This window comes from Amborella trichopoda, chromosome 10, assembly GCF_054954075.1.
Source record: "Amborella trichopoda isolate Santa Cruz 75 chromosome 10, AtrichopodaSantaCruz75HAP2 v2.0, whole genome shotgun sequence".
Taxonomy (NCBI): Eukaryota; Viridiplantae; Streptophyta; class Magnoliopsida; order Amborellales; family Amborellaceae; genus Amborella; species Amborella trichopoda.
In genome coordinates, this window is record NC_142345.1 from 16,848,823 (window position 1) to 16,868,096 (window position 19,274).

Consider the following 19,274-nt stretch of genomic DNA (forward strand, 5'->3'; position numbering starts at 1 on the left):
GACATCAAGCCAAATGGTTTAAAAAAGAAAAGGACTTCATCTGATAATATTACAATAGAATTAACTGTTGCAAACTCAAGTAAATACAGTTGAAGCATCAATACAATAAAAAAGCTTTAAACAATACAATAAGTTGAAGCATCAATACAATCGCTTTAAACAAGCTTTAGGATACTTAGTATGACAATACTGCTCCAAACAAGCACTCAAGAATAGCACTCAAAAAATTAACACCTAATCATTTAGCTTTCACCATTCAAACACCAAAACCACAAAAGATTAACACCTACTCATTCAGCTATCACCATTCAAAGCACTTGAGAATATCTTATGCTTGAGCTTTATAAAACTCAAAGATATACCAATTCATTCACGATGTAGTATATGCAAGTAAAGTGTTCACCGTTCAAACCACAAAACCACCAAAAATTAAGTGTATACAATTATAACTATATAGATACCATAAAACATATACCCATTCCTTTTACAAAAAAAATGAGGGTAAACATCATTGTCATTAATAAAATTACACATGTGAGAAAAAAAATTTGAACATCTGCTTTCTCAGGGACCATAGCAACAGATTTGCGCTTCTCTTTTTCAACATAGATGCAGCTACTCCATCAACAGCACAAGTTATGGCCTCTAAGACACTGACCTTTTAGCTACATGCTTCTTTTCTTCATCGAGAATTTCATCACTCCACTTTAGATAGCCGCATCCAACCTCATTCTAGTAGTTAACAAGATAAGATAAATGTGTGTTAGATATATGCTTACAATGGAACACCAAATGCTTCTACATTATCTTAATGAAAGAATATTAACATTCCAGTTAGAGCAATTATAGAAAGCCTATTGTAGTTATCGTGTGTCTTTGATATAAACATACGCATCCGACTACATCTTGGTTTGCGTTTATAAATCCTTCAAGGGAATTGGTTGTCGAGATGCATTCAGTTAAAATGATCAGATGAGCTCAAATGCGCTATTCTCACTCTATTGCAACCATGGATTGCATCAGCCATTGAAGTGAACATATGCAAACTATACCTTATCAGAAAGCTGAGGAAACAACAAATAACAAAAAATACTAGCATGACATGGATTCATTACCTTATCTTAAGAAGGAAACTCAATCTCGAACTCAGTATAATGAAATATGAGAGATAATAAAACATAGTACACAATAAAAAAAAAAAGAAAAAGAAACCTACTTTATGTATGTATTCTAATAGTAAAGGTTGATATTGGGCTTTTATGTCTCCAAACATAATAAATATGCATCAGTTATCCTTGGAATTTCACCTAGCCCTAGCACATGATGCAAACTTTAAGAGTTGGACACATCAATGCTAAACTTTAAACACATCAATGTTGAACCTGCTATTGCCCTATCAATTGTTACTTACAGGCAGTCCCTCGAAATCTAGTAACTTGGCAGGCATGTATGCCCCGGGTGATATAACTAGACGATGAATCAAAATTCACCAAGCTAGGAAGAGAGAAAGATCTAATTAAGAACAATCGATATTTGAGACATTTTTTGCCCAATTTTATTTATAGCAAATTTTGCTCAGATTGGGTTTTGCCATTTTAATTTCAATGTTAAAGAAACCTATCAAGTTCCCAAACTTTTTCCCATTTTAATTTCATTGTTAAAGATAAACCTATCAATTCCTGCAAGTGGTGATAATAATAAAAATTTATCAGCCCAGTACTAAACAAATATTTCCATTTCATTAAATAACCATTGTAAGAATCAGCAACAAATCGGATGACAATGGAATGTCCATGACAAATTTTTTTGAGAAATTCTCTTAAATTTTAAAGTACGACCAAAAGGTTCATAGGAAGTTCCTCCAAAAATAGCAGAAATGGTTTCTTTGAGAAATGCAAGCAAAGAATCAATAACCTCAAAAGCTGGCTTAGCTCAGAGACTATATCTGCTCCTGTGAGTTGCATACAAAATCTGAGCAAAAATTACTTTAAAATTGCTTTCCATTTCATTAAACCTTCTCACATGACAATGGAATGTCCATGACAAATTTTTTTGAGGAATTCTCTTAAATTTTAAAGTACAACCAAAAGGTTCATAGGAAGTTCCTCCAAAAATAGCAGAAATGACTTCTTTGAGAAATGCCAGCAAAGAATCAAAAACTTCAAAAGCTGCCTTAGCTCAGAGACTATATCAGCTCTTGTGAGTTTCATACAAAATCTGAGCAAAAATTACTTTAAAATTGCTTTGTATTTGAGAAATTTTTTGCCTAGATTTATTTATAGCAATTTTTGCTCAGATTGGATTTTCCTCATTTGGGGATTTGGAAGAGTGAAAACCCGGGGGAGAGATGGAAATAGAAGCTCCGGAGGTTTTGCTTTATATCTGGGATATCCAAGAAACAAGCACAAAATCTGAGAAAAAATTACTGTAAAATTGCTTTGTATTTGGGAGATTTTTTGCCCAGATTTATTTATAGCAAGTTTTGCTTAGATTGGGTTTTCCTCATTTGGGGATTTGGAAGAGTGAAAACATACGGAGAGATGTAAATAGAAGCCCCCAAGGTTTTGCTCTGTATTTAGGATATTGAAGAAACAAGCTTAAAATCTGAGCAAAATTTGATGTAAAATTGCTTTCTATTTGGGATTTTTTTCCCAAATTTTTTTATATCAATTTTTGCTCAAAATGGATTTTCCACATTTGGTGGTTTTGGTGTAACTCGAGAGTGACAACCAGAGGGAGAGATGGAAATAGAAGCACTCGAGAGAGAGAGAGAGAGAGAGAGAGAGAGAGAGAGCAAACCCATACCTTGACAGGGGAAACCCTTTTGTGCGAGATCTGTGGATGCCTTGTGTGGGATCTGCGGATGCCTTGTGTGAAAGAGAGAAACTTAAGAAGAGAGCAGCGAAAGGAGAGATGAGCTTCATTTTGTGCAGTAAGAGGGGAGAGAAGTTTCAGAGCAGGCAGAAGAGAGAGATTTGGGTCATTTTTTGCCGAGAAGAGAGAGAATATACAGGGAGAGCGAGAGGAGAGAGACGCTTCAGAGGGAGCATACTTTTGTCAGTTCTCTTTCGTACGACGCTGATTTTGTCGAATTTTTAAAGTTTTCACACCTCATTCGACGGTATCACATCGTGGCCATCGGATTAGGAAAATTAAATCAGTTCCGTTCGGCGGAGCTGAACCATATGAGCGAGGCGGTCAAACCCATACTTTTCCTTATATATATATATATATATGTGTGTGTGTGTGTGTGTATGTGTGTGTGTATAAGTGCAAGGCTCTAAACAATCAAATTAGGGCGTACTTCAAAAATTCATTAGAAGAGTTTTTTTTAATGCTCAAAATTCGTCAAATTGATCATCTCAACCGGAAGATGTACGAACATATCAAAAAAATAGACTTCAAGTAATGGAAATGGTGAATCGTGTCATGTATTTTTGGAACATTAATTTTCAAGATTTTCGAGTGTTCATAAATCTGCTCCATCTACATTAGTTTTTTTAAGTTTATATTTATTAATTAGATATAAAAATGATTTTCAAGCCATCACTAAGATTTTCAGTATTGAAAAAACATCTTTCGACACTATTTGAAAGCGCGCTGTATTGTGATAGTGAAGGGCCCCGGCCTCACATAAAAAAAAAAAAAACGATAGGGAAGGTCTACGAGAAAATAATTGCTTTTAAGGAAATACATGAAATTGTAATTTTTGGATTATGAAAATTTTAAAATTTAATTTAAATTAAATCTCAGAGTTTTGAAATCCAAAAATGATAAGTGATACTAAAAATATAACTTCTGGACTTTTAAAATCCAAAAATTCAATATTTATTTTTTACTTTTAAAATTATAAAGTATTGAGATATTAAAATGAAAATTTCAGATTTTCAAAATCTAAAAAATTTAATTTCTCAAATAAAATAATTTTTAAAAATATTGGGGATGCTAAAACTCAAATTTTCAGATGTTTAACAACATAAAGTAGGGAATTTAGTAATTAAAAATCGTGAAGTATTATTGTAATAATCGGTAAAAAATGGGTACAGATGTAATAAAAAAAAAGAACACTAAAATTTAAATAACATTTGAGAAAAGGATATATACAAATTTTTAATTTAACTATATAAGCTGGTGAGTAAAATTACTACCACATAACCTTAGTGGCACTTTTTTCTCTCTCTTATTTTTGCTTCTACCATCAAGATAATTTATAACTCTTGAAAAATATATACATCGTTTACGTGAATTCACGAAAAAAGAAATATAAAGGAGAGTAATTGGAAATTTTAGATCGCTTTAACTTTTAATTGAGCACATATATTATGCTCCTTTGATAGCATAGTTTATTTGGACTTCAAAGGATAGATGATCTATTTGGAATGATATTTTCAATTTAAAATAATGTAAACGACATAAACATCACTAGATGGATGAGTACTCTCATAAAATAAAAAAATAAAATTTGAGTTTTTAACACTTTGATTTCCCCTTTTAAAAATTGGATGGTTTACATTCAGTCTTGAGATGGTACTTTTTTTTATGTGCTTGTAGGGATTAATTAGGAATGAGGTTAATCATAGGTTGAAGAGGTTATATTACAAAACTTTGAGGTCCTAAAACTAAATTTTAATTGAAGGAGTATATGAACAATATACTCCCAAGGGACAAGAATACGTTTTGACCTTTTAATAAGGAAAACTTTTCCGTTTAAATAAGACAGAGAAAAGGAAGCCTTGTCGTTCCTCTTTCTTTTCTCATGATTCAAAAATCAAGAAAAGCCAGAAGCTCCTTCGGCAAGTTTCTGCTGGTTCCGGCGGCCAGCTTCAACAGTCCCAGGTGAGTTTTTTATTTAAATATTCAGTGGTATTTAATATTTAGTGCTTTAGGTTTAGAAAATAGGAAAATAAGGAAACATTTGTTTCCAATTTAGGTTTAGGTCAAGAATTAGGGTTTTTATAGTTTTGTATTGTTTTTTTTTCTTTTGGGTTTCAATTTTAGGTTATTAAAGAAGGGTTTACAATTTGTAAAAACCTCTCAAATTACTACCTGAAAATATAAGTATTTGAACAAACCCTATCTTTTTGGTTTTTTTTAATATATTAGTTTTAACTTTTGATATTAAAATTTATGAGGGCTTAAACGATGAATCCTAAATAAAATCCAAACAATGAAATAAGGAGAAATTGAAATTGCAATTTCTGTTTTAGTTTATGTTTTGTAAAGGACATTAATAAACCAGCAAAAAAAATGAGAAATAAAACGGAAATAAAAAAAAGGAAAAAATAGAGAAAACTTTCTGTTTTTCTTTTTATTCTTCTGTTTTCTTTTATATACTTATATAGTTTTAGCTTTTAATGTTGTAATTTGCAATGGCTTAAAAGTGAATCCTAAATAAAATCAGGAAAAATAAGAAAATAAAGAAAAATTGAAATTGAGTTATGATATTGTTAATGAGTATTTATGTGTTCTTTACAAATACTCTTAATGAGTATTTATTTATTGTTTCAAGAGTTATATTTGTTTCTACTATTTCCTACTTTTTCTATATTTTCCCAATTTTTCCTTATTTTTCTATTTTATTAATTATTTAATTTCTTAGACCTCAATCTGTTTAATTTCACTTCGATTTACTCTTTTCATTATATTGTGCAGATTGTGAGAAAAGGATCACTTTGATTTACTCTTTTCATTATATTGTGCAGATTGTGAGAAAAGGATCACTTTGATTTACTCTTTTCATTATATTGTGCAGATTGTGAGAAAAGGATCACTTTGATTTACTCTTTTCATTATATTGTGCAGATTGTGAGAAAAGAAAATGAGATGGGAGATTTTCTAGAGAGACCAAACTCGAGAAAAAGGAAGGAAATGAGATCTACTGGGCAGAGACAAATAAGAAGGCAGAAACAAAGAAAAAGGAAGTCCTCTGAAATCCCATCTTACCAAAACTCTCCACACTACACTCCCTCTTCCCCAAACTCTGCACATTACTCTCCCTCTTCCCCTCCTTCCCCAAACTGTCCATATTACTCCCCCTCTTCCCCTCCTTCCCCCAGTACTCTCTTTCTCCTAACTCTCTAGAATACTCTCCCTCTTCTCCCCAATACTCTCCCTCTTCCCCCAACTCTCCAGAATACTTTCCCTCTTCTCCCCAATACTCTCCCTCTTTCCCAAACTCTCCACACTTCTATCCCTCTTCCCCACCTTTTTCTCACTATCCCTCTTCCCCTCCTTCTCCCCAGTACTCTCTTTCTCCTAACTCTCCAGAATACTCTCCCTCTTCTCCCCAATACTCTACCTCTTCCCCCAACTCTCCAGAATTCTCTCCCTCTTCTCCTCAATACTTTCCCTCTTCTCCCCAATACTCTCCCTCTTCCCCCAACTCTCCAGAATACTCTCCCTCTTCTCCCCAATACTCTCCCTCCTCCCCCAACTCTCCAGAATACTATCCCTCTTCTCCCCAATGCTTTCCCTCTTCTCCCCAATACTTTCCGTCTTCTCCCAACTCTCCAGAATACTCTCCCTCTTCTCCCCAATACTTTTCCTCCTCTCCCCAATACTCTCTCTCTTCCCCCAACTCTCCATAATACTTTCCCTCTTCTCCTCAATACTTTTCCTCTTCTCCCCAATACTCTCCCTCTTCCCCCAACTCTCCATAATGCTTTCCCTCTTCTCCCCAATACTCTCCCTCTTCCCCCAACTCTCCAGAATACTCTCCCTCTTCTCCCCAATACTCTCCCTCTTCCCCCAACTCTCCTGAATACTCTCCCTCTTCTCCCCAATACTCTCCCTCTTCTCCCCAATACTCGTCCTCTTCTCCCCAATATCCCTCTTCCCCCAACTCTCCAAAAAACTCTCCCTCTTCCCCCAACTCTTCATAATACTCTCCCTCTTCTCCCCAATACTCTCCCTCTTCCCCCAACTCTCCAAAATACTCTCCCTCTTCTCCCCAATACTCCCTCTTCTCCCCAATACTTTTTCTCTTCCCCCAACTCGTCAGAATACTCTCCCTTTTCTCCCCAATATTCTCCCTCTTCTCCCCAATACTCTCCCTCTTCCCCCAACTCTCCATAATACTCTCCCTCTTCTCCCCAAAGCTTTCCCTCTTCTCCCCAATGCTTTCCCTCTTCCCCCAACTCTCCAAAATACTCTCCCTCTTCTCCTCAATGCTCCCTCTTCCCCCAACTCTGTCGAATACTCTCCCTCTTCTCCCCAATGCTTTCCCTTTTCTCCCCAATACTTTTCATCTTCCCTCAACTCTCCCTCTTCTCCCCAATACTTTCCCTCTACTCCCCAATACTTTCCCTCTACTCCCCAATACTCTCCCTCTTCTCCCCTATTCTCTCACTCTTCCCCCAACTCTCCAGAATACTCTCCCTCTTCTCCCCAATACTTTCCCTCTTTTCCCCAATACTTTCCCTCTTCTCCCAACTCTCCAGAATACTCTCCCTCTTCTCCCCAATACTTTCCCTCTTCTCCCCAATACTCTCCCTCTTCCCCCAACACTCCTCCTCAATACTCTCCCTCTTCTCCCCAATACTCTCCCTCTTCCTCCAACTCTCCGCAATACTCTCCCTCTTCTCCCCAATATTCTCCCTCTTCTCCCCAATACTCTCCCTCTTCCCCCAACACTCCTCAATACTCTCCCTCTTCTCCCCAATACTCTCCCTCTTCCTCCAACTCTCCACAGTACTCTCCCTCTTCTCCCCAATATTCTTCCTCTTCTCCCCAATACTCTCCCTCTTCCCCCATAATACACTCCCTCTTCTCCCCAATACTCTCCTTCTTCCCCACAGTACTCTGATATGGAGTCTACAGTCTCCAATTCTCCATCTCCCTCTCTCCTTCTCTCCGTCTCCCTACTCTCCCCATTCATCCTATGGTTATTGATTTTCAGATTTTCTATTAAATTAATATTCTTCTGTAACTTTTTTTATAGTTAGAAAATTTAATGTTAGTTATTTCTTAACAATTTTTTCCTTGTAATCAGTGCCATTATGAATTTTAATAAGAATTATTTCTTTATTTTCTCTCTGTTGTTCACTTGCAGGGGTATCAGCGTCTCATGGAGGCATACATTTAGGATGCCCAGCGCGCTCGCAGATCTCATGGTAAATGACGGAGCCGACCTCACAAACTGTCTTGGATTACCTCTAAGCTAGCTAATGACCCTTTCTCTCCTCTTTGTTCACTACTCACATACATGTTGTAAATAGGGTGTTATATAAACCCTTGCTGAGCCAACTCATTGTTGTCACAGTATTGGACTCTTTTTTGGCTTTTTTGTATAGTGATTACCTTGCCCGTTAGGGTTCTGGTAGATCCCAATTTTTGTAAGGGACGCTAGACCCAACACCTGTATTTACTTCTTTTTTTATTCAATGAAGCAGTTAACGTTCTGAAAAAAAAAAGAAAAATTAATGTGGTTTGTCTCTACATTTTGCAATATACTGAAATACAATGTTCTGAAATTGAGTATAATTGGAATTGTAGACAAGGAAAATTGTCTAGAGCTTTGTTGTTTGTTTCTTACATGACTGTATTCAGCAGAAATGGACCAAGGTTTGCAAGCAAATTATACTTTATCCTTGTTTGATAATTGTATGAACTGTTTTGGGCTTTCTGTTTGTGCCTTGAGCAGTGTGATGTGGTTCATATAATTTGCATCCAGTGGAGCCCATACCATATATTTGTGGTGACAAAATTGAAATTAAGCTTCTGTTGCTTACTTCCTCCTATTTTGAAATCTACAGGCTAGCAAAATTTGTGGGACAATCTTTGTTTTAGACTGATGCTTTATTTATATGTTCAAGCTATGCAAGAGTTCCATTGAAAAAATCAGCAGGGTGGTGCAAGAGTTAGAGTTTTCGAGAGAGAGAGAGAGAACTCCATTGAAGAAAATCGGTTGGGTGGTGCAAGAGCTAGTGTTCATAGGTCGAGTCGTGGCAATGGCGCTCTCTCAAGCTGTCCCAGCCCTTGCTTTCTTCCATGGCAGTTCAACTCAGACAGTAGAGTGAAGCCCTCCCATCTCTTGGTTGCAGGTGCAATTTTCTATGCTGATCTCTCTCTCTCTCTCTCTCTCTCTCTCGCGCGCTCTAGAATAAGGCATACATGACACTGTTTCTTAGGTGTTTTTTGACATTGTTGTGGCTTCCTGTGTTTACTTGCTTTTTTTAAATTTCATGCTTTTGATGGGTTCAGTTTCTGTGTGTGATGTAGGCATCCTTTATAGGCTTCTTGAATGTGGAAAACAGCATCGGAGTGTCAGTAAATATGGATGCTTAACTGAATTTAACCTCCACTGTGGTGTTTCCCACTTGGGATGATGCTGGGATGTGAATTTGAATGGTCCTAGCTGATGTTTATTAAGCACTTGGTGAAAACCATGTCCTAGATTGCCACCATTCTGGAAATGGTCATTTATGATTTGAATTTGACCTCTAAAACTTTGAGTGGTTTATCATATTGACATACTAACTTCTCTTACTGTTTATCTATAATGTACCCTTGAAATGTTAGAGGCAAAGCTACACTTGATACAAAGTTTTGTGCATTTATATGGCAATGTGTTCGAGGAACGGTAACGTGGCACCTAGTCTGTTTGTGTCGGAGCCCATTAAATTTGCTTTCGACTTTCGCCCGGCCTTCAACTCTCCTTGTACTAAATTTCTCTCTCTATCATTCTTCTGTTTTTATTTGAAATTATGAATTCTATGCTACCACGTTGGTTTTGGTCTCATCAACACAAGAACCACCTGCTCTTACTTCCAAAATATTTAGAATTTAGATTTCAGAGAACTTCTCTTCCCACTCACCAAAGAAAAACACACACACACACACACACACAGATGTTTCCAATTGGATGTCTATAGGAAACGAGTCACAAAGGAAACTGGAGTTACAAATCGAGGAGCATGAGAGGTACCTCCAAAAGATGGCCGATGAGCGATAGATATGCTGTGAGAATCTAATCAGAAGGCAGAATTTGTACATTCCTTTTCAGAGAAACATCTCATAGATCTTGAAACATTGAATCAAGTTTAAATTATGAACTTTTGGACAGGACTCCGTCAAGATTCAGTTTAGGAGATGGCCAAGAGTCATGAATGAGCTGGTGGCAGTCTTAGACTGCATCCGGGTTGTGGGTCTTACTTTAGCATGAGACAGTGATACCATCAGAGTTGGGTCAAGTCGATTCATCAATATATATTGTCTGGGGGTCATCTTAAATGGGTAAACTATCACAATTTAGCCCCAATTTTTCAAGCTTATGCAGTATTTACTTCATGGTGTATATATTTTTGGTAATCATGTTCAATACCTATTGCTTTTATCCCTTATGACAATGGCTGAAATGTTGAGATCTTGAGATTTTAATTACTTTTGTTAAGCATTTAAGCATTTTTGCTTTTGTTCCTTGTGACAATGGTTCAAAATATCAGTTGGTTTACCTTCACTTAATTTAATGGTAACATGGTTTGGAACCGTTGGCATGATGTGGATGTGGAGGTGCGACTGGTGCAACTGCTCCTACCTGAGTCCCGAACTCTTGACCATCATCCATGGGGCTCCTAGTCGATACACTTGGTATGGATTGCAGTCTAGTTTTTACCCAGCTCCTAGCTCTTATGGCTACTCTCTCTCTGTTTCTCTCTATCTCTCTCTCTCTATCTCTCTCTCTCTATCTCTCTCTCTCTCTCTCTCTCTCTCTGTTCGTTTTTTGTTTTTGTTTCGATGGGTCCCCTATTTCTACTCTGGTTCTATGTGATTAATGCATACTTGTTGTTGATGGGTGATCTCTCTCTCTATATATATATATATCTCTCTCTCTGTTTGTTATTTTTTTTTGTTTTGATGGGTTCCCTGTTTCTATTTTGTTTCTATGTGTATTAATGCATACTGGTTGTTGATGGGTGATCTCTCTCTCTCTCCCCTTTGTTCCTTGTTTTTTGAAGAGATGCTCTGTCTCTGTATAGTTCTTACTTCTAAGTTATCTGACATGAATAATGTGAAGGCTAATAAATCTGCACACAAAGAGTACGTTCATGACTTGAGGTACGTGTTTGTGACTCTCTCAAAAAAAAAAAAAAATTAACTTTTGATCGATTAACTTTTAGTTGCAAGCAGACATGTATTTATTAATCATCCATGGGCAATATATGGACTTACTCTTTTAGTTGTGGGCGTATCTTCTTGTTCTTGATGAAACCATTGCTTCATGGTCTCATATTATAGATTGCACTTTCCATCTTAATATTACTGTACTAAGTTCGGAACAGATGTAGTAATAGGTCTTATGTGTTGAGACTGGTGCTCAACATGTTTTCTACAAATCATGTTTCTTTTAGTTTAAGGAAGTAAGGTTGGGAACTTGGTGTTTTCAGGGATGAATAATTATAGTGCTAATGATCAACTTTGGGGTCACTGCTTTCTCAAGGACTGGGGCCTTGGAGACCATGCAGTCATGCATTTTTGTATGAGGCCTCTTAGGATTACTTTTTATAAAGGGAATGTTATCAATGTCATTTGATGGGAAATGAATGGTCTCTCATACACCCATTATATTTAGCATTATTATTTTATGGTATGAAGGATATTTCGTGGTTGATTGCTGGATAGTTGTCTCCGCACATGGCCCGGTTAATGATGTGGTGGCAGGTTAGCAAATCATGGTTATCCGGATGATCATGAGGGGCATTTTGATCCTATATAGCCTTTTCTTTCATTTGGTGATGAAATTCTTTTGCTGTAAAGAGAGGTTTTTTTAATATACTTGCTGGGAGGATCTCTAGCTTTTTTGTTACTTCAGCAAATCTTTGGGATGAGTTATTTATTTTTATTTTTTTGGATCTTTTGAGAATGTCCGCATGAAGCCTCATAGTGTAAATTAATATGCTTTTGTTTGAGTTCACCAAATGCTATTGCGTTGATTCGTATACCTATACAAGCACACATAGATGTTTGTTGACTCCGAGATGCCATAATTGTTTGTCAGACATTCTTTTTTCTTAACAGTGTATAATAGTCCATTAACTTATTCTCCAATGTTACTATCTCGACCCTACTTACCATTTAAACCTTTATCTTATTTTCAGTTTTATGATATTGTGAAGGAGCTTGAATATTATCGTTGACATCGCAAGGATGTAACTGGTTGGTAATTTATTTGTATCTTATTCTTTTCTTATTTATTATTTTATACATAATAGAAGCATCCCCAATGGCCCTTATACTTTTGCACTTTTAAGCACTTGTAATTCATCTGGTGGACTTTTTTTTATTGTTTGCATACAGGTTACTTGGTTTTACTTTGTAACAACTGACAAATAACAAATTCATTTGGTTGTGTGCTAATTGTGAACTCAATTGGTATGCGTGGTGGTTGCTTCTTTTTTTTTATTATATCTGCCCATGCTTTGAACTCCAGTTTATGGCTTTTTCTGCCTAAATATTTATGTTTATCTATTTATTTTGTTTGATGTTGCCTGTATTTAACCCAATCAGGGATGAGTTTCAAGTTTGTGATTTGTACGCGAATTTATTAGTATCTGATATGATATCTACAACTCTATTGTTGATGTTATCATTGATAATATTTATGTTTCTCTCAATTCGTTTTTCACTACAAGCATCGTATTGACTTCATCCTATGGGCTAAATTTCAGCCCATGGTTGGGTCCTTCTTAGATGCTTCGATGCGAGTTCACCACAATTTCTCTTATTTTCAATGTAATCAATGACTGAATGGGAAACATTAACAATTCATGTAAGCTCTGATCATTTTTATCTGCGTTAGGTATCAATATGGGAAGACCATACCTGATAATGTATTCTTCAAATAAATAATTACATCTGATCATGTTGGGATATTTACTTTGCTAACGTTCGCATTGCATCCATTTCATGAAGAGTATTTCGTAAGTGCGCGTTACGATGGATCTATTTGTCATTGGCTTGTTGGGTAATGTCTCTTTCTCTTTCAATTGAAGCCAAATGAAATGAATAAATCACACAAGTTGCTGGCAGTATAAGCTTGTGTCTCTTTCTGTCCTATATATGTTAGGTGCTACTGAAAAAGTTAAATTGACTCCAAATTTATCTCAATTTTCCTCTTGGAAGAAGATTCCTGATTTATAAGTTGTTGATCCAATGAGCATTATTTTTTTAATGTGATGTAGAACCAGAAAATTAAACATATTCCAAGTAAAGCATAAGCAACAATTTTGAAGGGAACCAAGGTTTCCTCCCCAAAACCCTAACTAGGGAACAAAAAGCTTCATTTTCCTTTTTCCCCCTTTTCAAGGTCATGTGAATAGGTTCTTAACCTTCCATACACCTTTTTTTATATCTTAAATGGAATATGAAAAGCCCATAGTGTCACCACAATAAGATTGACTAAATAGTCCTAACTTAAAATAAAATTCATAATAACATGTCTACAAACTCTACACTTGATAAGACAAAATGTTCCATAAGCACTCTCTAACTGCTTTTCTAACCAACTCCTAAAATTCAAAAAATATAGAAAACCCTAGAATCTTTAAAAAACTTAAAAACGTTGAAAATAATCTTGGAAACAAATTAAAATATACATCCTTGAAAATTAAACAAAAAATGAAAATTAGAATAATTTGATTTTACATCAAACTCTCTTAATTGGAGAAAACTCATTCTTAAGTTTTGAAGTAGGCTTCGCATTAGTTCCAAAACCTTCTTCAAACTCAATATTATGCTTTGAGATTATGCATTGAGATGGGGGTTACGAAATCAATAGACTAGGAGATTTTGAGAATACCTCGAAGAGAGTGTCATTGTATGTTGATGGAGTCTGTCCAACCACATAAACTTGTTGAAATGGCTTAAATTCAGCCCTAGAACATACCGCGTGGTCATCTTTGAGATGATGGCTGGATTCGATTGTCCAACCAACAACTTCATCTATTGATTCTCCTTGGACTTCATAGTTTTCTTTCCCAAAAATCAGCTCAACCACGAAATATTGTTCATTGTTGTATATTAAATTTTCTACAAGATATTGTTCTTCAACTGAGCAAACTCAAAGATTGATTGAGAATCCCAATATACAGCCCATTGATTTTGGAGAAAATGTGCGTTAAAATCATGAATGTCCACCTTCAATTTGAAGACTCTAAAATAATGTCCCCCACGTCTAGGTCTTCTATCACTTTCCTCTTCACTCGACTCCTCATGCCGAACATGTTGTACTTTACATCTTCTTTGCGGAAAGTTCATTGTCTTACCCGTGATTGACAGCCATGAGTTGTGCAAGTTGCTGCACTTGCCTCCTGAGATCCTTAATCTCTTCATCGTTGGCATCTTAAGGTAGGTCTACGGGAGCTCTTCCATGATCCCTTCTTTCTGTCATAGGTTCATCGAAATCACAAATCCTAAGGACAAAAATCAACAAACTCTAAGCTGAATTCGGCAAGTTCTAGGTTGAAATTAGTAAACGTTGGTTGAATGAAACTATCAAACTCTAGACTTGACCGAAGATTTCCACCCATGCTACTCAAGAATCATGTGTTCTGATGCCAATTGATATGGATATTTATGAAAAAAAACAAATTAAAAGTTTCCTAGCAAAGCACAAGCACTAATTGAAGGGAATTAAGGATTCATCCCCAATAACCTAGCTAGGGAACAAAAGCTTTCTTTTCTTTTCTTGTTTTCCTCTTTACAAAGTCACGTGATCTAGTCCTCCACCTGCGTCTTTTACATCTCTAGGATCTCTCACGAAAACTATGAATAGCTTGATCTCCCGCAAAAACTACTCCGCTTCCTTGCCCATCTTGCGTGTCTTAGGTGGTGTTCTTTTCACGTGCGACGATCCTTGTCGTTGTGTTCCCTCGGCTCCCGTCACCAAAACAAGATTGACAAATAGTCCTATCTTAAATCAAAATTCGTAATAATATTTCTCACCTAATAAAACAATTATTCCATAAGCAGTCTAACTACTTTGCTAAAGAACTCCTAGAATCCTAAAAATACAAAAAAAAAACCCTAGAATCCCCAAAACACTTAAAAGCCTTAAAAATATACCCTAAAATTAAAATTAAAATTAAAACATTACATAAGAATAAAAAATAGGAGTAATTTTGTCTTTCATCACAGTACTAATAATGTCATTTTGTTTTTTATAGTTATGGTTCCAATTTGTATATACTTCGTCTTGTGGAATTGCTACTACCAACCAATGGATAGGCACAAACAAAAACGACAAAAGAAAAAATAGAAAAGAAAAACAAATGAAAAATGACTGGCAAGGGAGTTTGATTTAGAAAGTATACAAAAGAGACAATTTTCTTTTAATAAAACGAGGTCGCAATCACTCTCGTCTATCAGATTTCGAATCGGGTGGTTGTGAGTGTGTTATTCACTAGGCTCAAGCTACAAAAAAAAAAAAAAAAACAAAAATCCTACAGTATAGAATTCCTCATAAGGCTATATTAGGGTGGGGTGGGTCTGATCCAACATATAACAATTTGCGCCCATATATCAAATGGGAAATAAGGAACCTATGGAATGTTATATTATTATTTATAGAATTGTTACTTAGAAATTTAACATACTGAATTTTAAGATGTTCCATCATTATTTTATAAAGCTAAAAAAGATTTCATTCCCCCGTGAGAGCTTTGACTCCCTCGGTTAATGCTATGATTATTTTTAAGCCTCAAATTTTGTTGATGTAAGATAATTTATCTTTAATACATGGGGTTGTTGTTTTTGGTGGTGCAAGGAAATTACAATCACCTATGACCATCATACTTACCTATTACCATCAAATGTAAAATATAACATATTTCATATGTCATAAAGTTTGATTAAACTTTGTTTTGGCCTAGTCAATAGAATAAACTCAACCATCTACTTTCACATCCTACGATCAAGTTTGATTGTGACATCCATATACTAAATACAAGTATGGTCTTCTAGTTTATTTTCCTATAAAAAACCAAAAACCAAAAACCGTCCCCCTCTTCTTTCTCAATGGGGGAAACCAAAAGGCATTCAAATAGATACATCCCATTCCCTCTTTCGACTTTGTTGTGGCTTCGTTTTTGCTCATGTAGGGTTCCACTCTTTAAAGATTTCAACCACAAACACAATCTTCTCCTTTTTCTACATCAACTCTTTTACTAAAATTCAGATCTCATTATCTTCTCTACCTACTCAACTTTCTCTCACTACAAAATGTCAACTTTCTCTCACTACAAATGTATGTACATGTCACCCAATCACTACACATTCAAATCTCACCCATATAAACCGTCCTCTCACTAAACAACACAAGCCACCCCACATAAATCATTTTTCTATCACTTCACTTCTCATAACTCACCCATCCCTCACATCTCTCTCTCTCTCTCTCTTATTGTGGAAGCAAAGGCATGTTGGCCACAAACACACATTCTCTCTATCTCTCTTACTCACGCATAGGCATCTTGGCAACATAGCCCCTCGAGGTGTAAATAGGCATGGGTGGGCCTAACATGGTCTTCATGTCACACATTGGCCCAGTTATGGCTTTTTTATTTGGAAAAGTATATTATGAGACTATTTTTCTTTGTTTTCAAGGAAGTCACAATCAGCCAATCACTCCTAATAATTAGATGTCTAATTAAATGGCTTGGGGTATGTTAGACAAGTGTATATATATATATATATATATATATATGGGAAAAGATCCTGTCAGCCCAGTAGCGTACTGCTTACAGTAAACACCAACAGCTCAGATTGAATCTGGGCCGATTTGAAGATCCTGGATGTCCTGTAGTATTTAAACTTTAATTTTTTTGTACAAATCGGAAAGATCTGAAATTTGGAACGTGTGTACATAAAAAATAGATGAATTTTCGAAAAATATTAAATAAATATTTTACATGAAAAGCATTGACCAGAATACCCCTATAAATTTTTGGAAGTATTTTGGTCAATTTGATTTTGCAGATTATTTTTTTATATTTTTATTAGGTGTGCCTTGATGAGAAAAAGATATACCAAATATTCCAAGTGATTTGGATTTATAGGTTGTATGGGAGCCGTCAGATCTTCATCATGATATTCATAATGCACATAACTATTTAAATTTTACGTTTTTTGATATAAATATGATTAATATGATATTTTGGGTGTATATACCTAACACTATTGTGCACCATATAAAAAAATTATTTTCAATAATTTAAAATGACCAAAATACCCCCATCATTTGACAGGGGTATTTCGATCATTTTATATTTTGATAAATATTATTTATTTATTTTTTATTTATGTGCCCTATTTTCTAGTACACATGTCCAAAATACCATTATGATCCGATTTATATAAAAATAATTAAAATTAAAAATGTGATATGGATTCTGAACCGTATAATGAATATCTTATACGCTTCTCATTCCACCTATAATACTATTCATTATAGATAACCAACTATTGTTAGCTTATATATATATATATATATATATATATATAGGGAAAAAGCTTAGGTGAGCCCATTAGCTCACGGGAAAAATGAGCTCAACGGCCCTGATTAGATCTAAGCCGATCTGACGATCACGAATGTCCAGTAGTGTTTGAATTTTATTTTAATTTTTTTCCTTCTACAAATCCAAATCACTTGAAATTTTAGGCGTGTGTTCTTCTCATCAAGACACACCTAATAAAATATAAAAAAATAATTCGTAAAAAACACATTGACCAAAATACTTCTAAAACTTTTCGGGGGTATTTTGGTCAATTTATTTCATGTAAAATATTTTTATGATATTTTTTGAAGATTCACCTATTTTTGATGTACACACGCTTCAAATTTCATGTGATTTGGATTTGTAAAAAAAATATTAAAATTCAAGCACTACCGGACATCCGTAATTGTCAGACCGGCTTAAATTCAATCTGGACCATTAGACTCATTTTTTCCTAGTGAGCTAGTTGGCTCACCCTAGCATCTTCATATATATATATATATATATATATATATATATATATATATATATATATATATATATAAACAATCAAATTAGGGTGTACTTCAAAAATTCATTAGAAGAAATTGTTTTAATGCCCAAAATTCGTCAAATTGATCATCTCAACCTTAAGACATACGAACACATCAAAAAAATAGATTTCTAGTAATGGAAATAGTGAATCGTGTAATGTATTTTTGAAACGTTAATTCTCAATATTTTTAAGTGCTCATAGATCTGTTCGATCTACACTATTTTCTTAAAGTTTAAATTTATTAATTAGATATGAAAATGATTTTCATGCCATCACAAAGATTTTCAGTATTGAAACATCTTTCGACACTATTTGAAAGCGTATTGTACTGTGATGGTGAAGAGCCTCGGCCTCTCATAAAACACACCATAAAAATAAAAATAAAAATGACAGGGGAGGTCTACGAGAAAATAATTGCTTTTAAGGAAATACATGAAATTATAATTTTTGGATTATGAAAATTTGAAAATTTAATTTAAATTAAATCTTACAGTTTTGAAATAAAAAAATGATCAGTAATGCTAAAAAATAACTTTTGGATTTTTAAAATAAAAAAATTCAAATTTAATTTTTTATTTTTAAAATTAGAAATTATGGAGTTATTTAAAATGGAAATTTCAGATTTTCAAAATCTAAAAAATTTAATTTCTCAAATAAATTAATTTTAAAAAATATTGGGGGGATGCTAAAATGCAAATTTTCAGATGTTTAACAATAGAAAGTGAGATATTTAGTCATTAAAAATCGTGAGGTATTATTGTAATAATTGGTAAAAATGGGTATATATGTAATGAAAAAAATTAACACTAAAATATAAATAACATTTGAGAAAAGGATATATACAAATTTTTAATTTAAGATAATTTGTAACTAATTGAAGGGAAATAAGGTTTCCTCCTCAATAACCCAACTAGGGAACAAAAGCCCAACTAGGGAACAAAAGCTTTTTTTTCTTTGTTGTTTTCCTCTTTACAAAGTCACGTGATCTAGACCTCCACCTGCGTCTTTTACATCTCCAGGATCTTTTACGAAAACTATGAATAGCATGATCTCTCGCAAAAACTACTCTGCTTCCTTTCCTGTCTGGCGTGCCTTAGGTGCTGTTCTTTTCGCATGCGACGATCCTTGTCATTGTGGTCCCTCAGCTCCCTTCACCAATATAAGATTGACAAATAGTCCTATCTTAAATCAAAATTCGTAATAATATTTCTCACCTAATAAAACAATTATTCCATAAGCAGTCTAACTAC

General features: G+C 34.8%; 1 long non-coding RNA gene across 1 annotated transcript; it reads right to left on the reverse strand.

Annotated features, from left to right (window-relative positions):
* Window positions 1-359: 359 nt before the first annotated feature.
* Window positions 360-3,053, reverse strand: LOC148780069 (uncharacterized). The gene is made up of 2 exons (XR_016042539.1): window positions 2,806-3,053; window positions 360-732 (listed from the first exon to the last, which is right to left on the reverse strand). It is a non-coding gene; the product is annotated as an uncharacterized LOC148780069 (long non-coding RNA).
* Window positions 3,054-19,274: the final 16,221 nt, after the last annotated feature.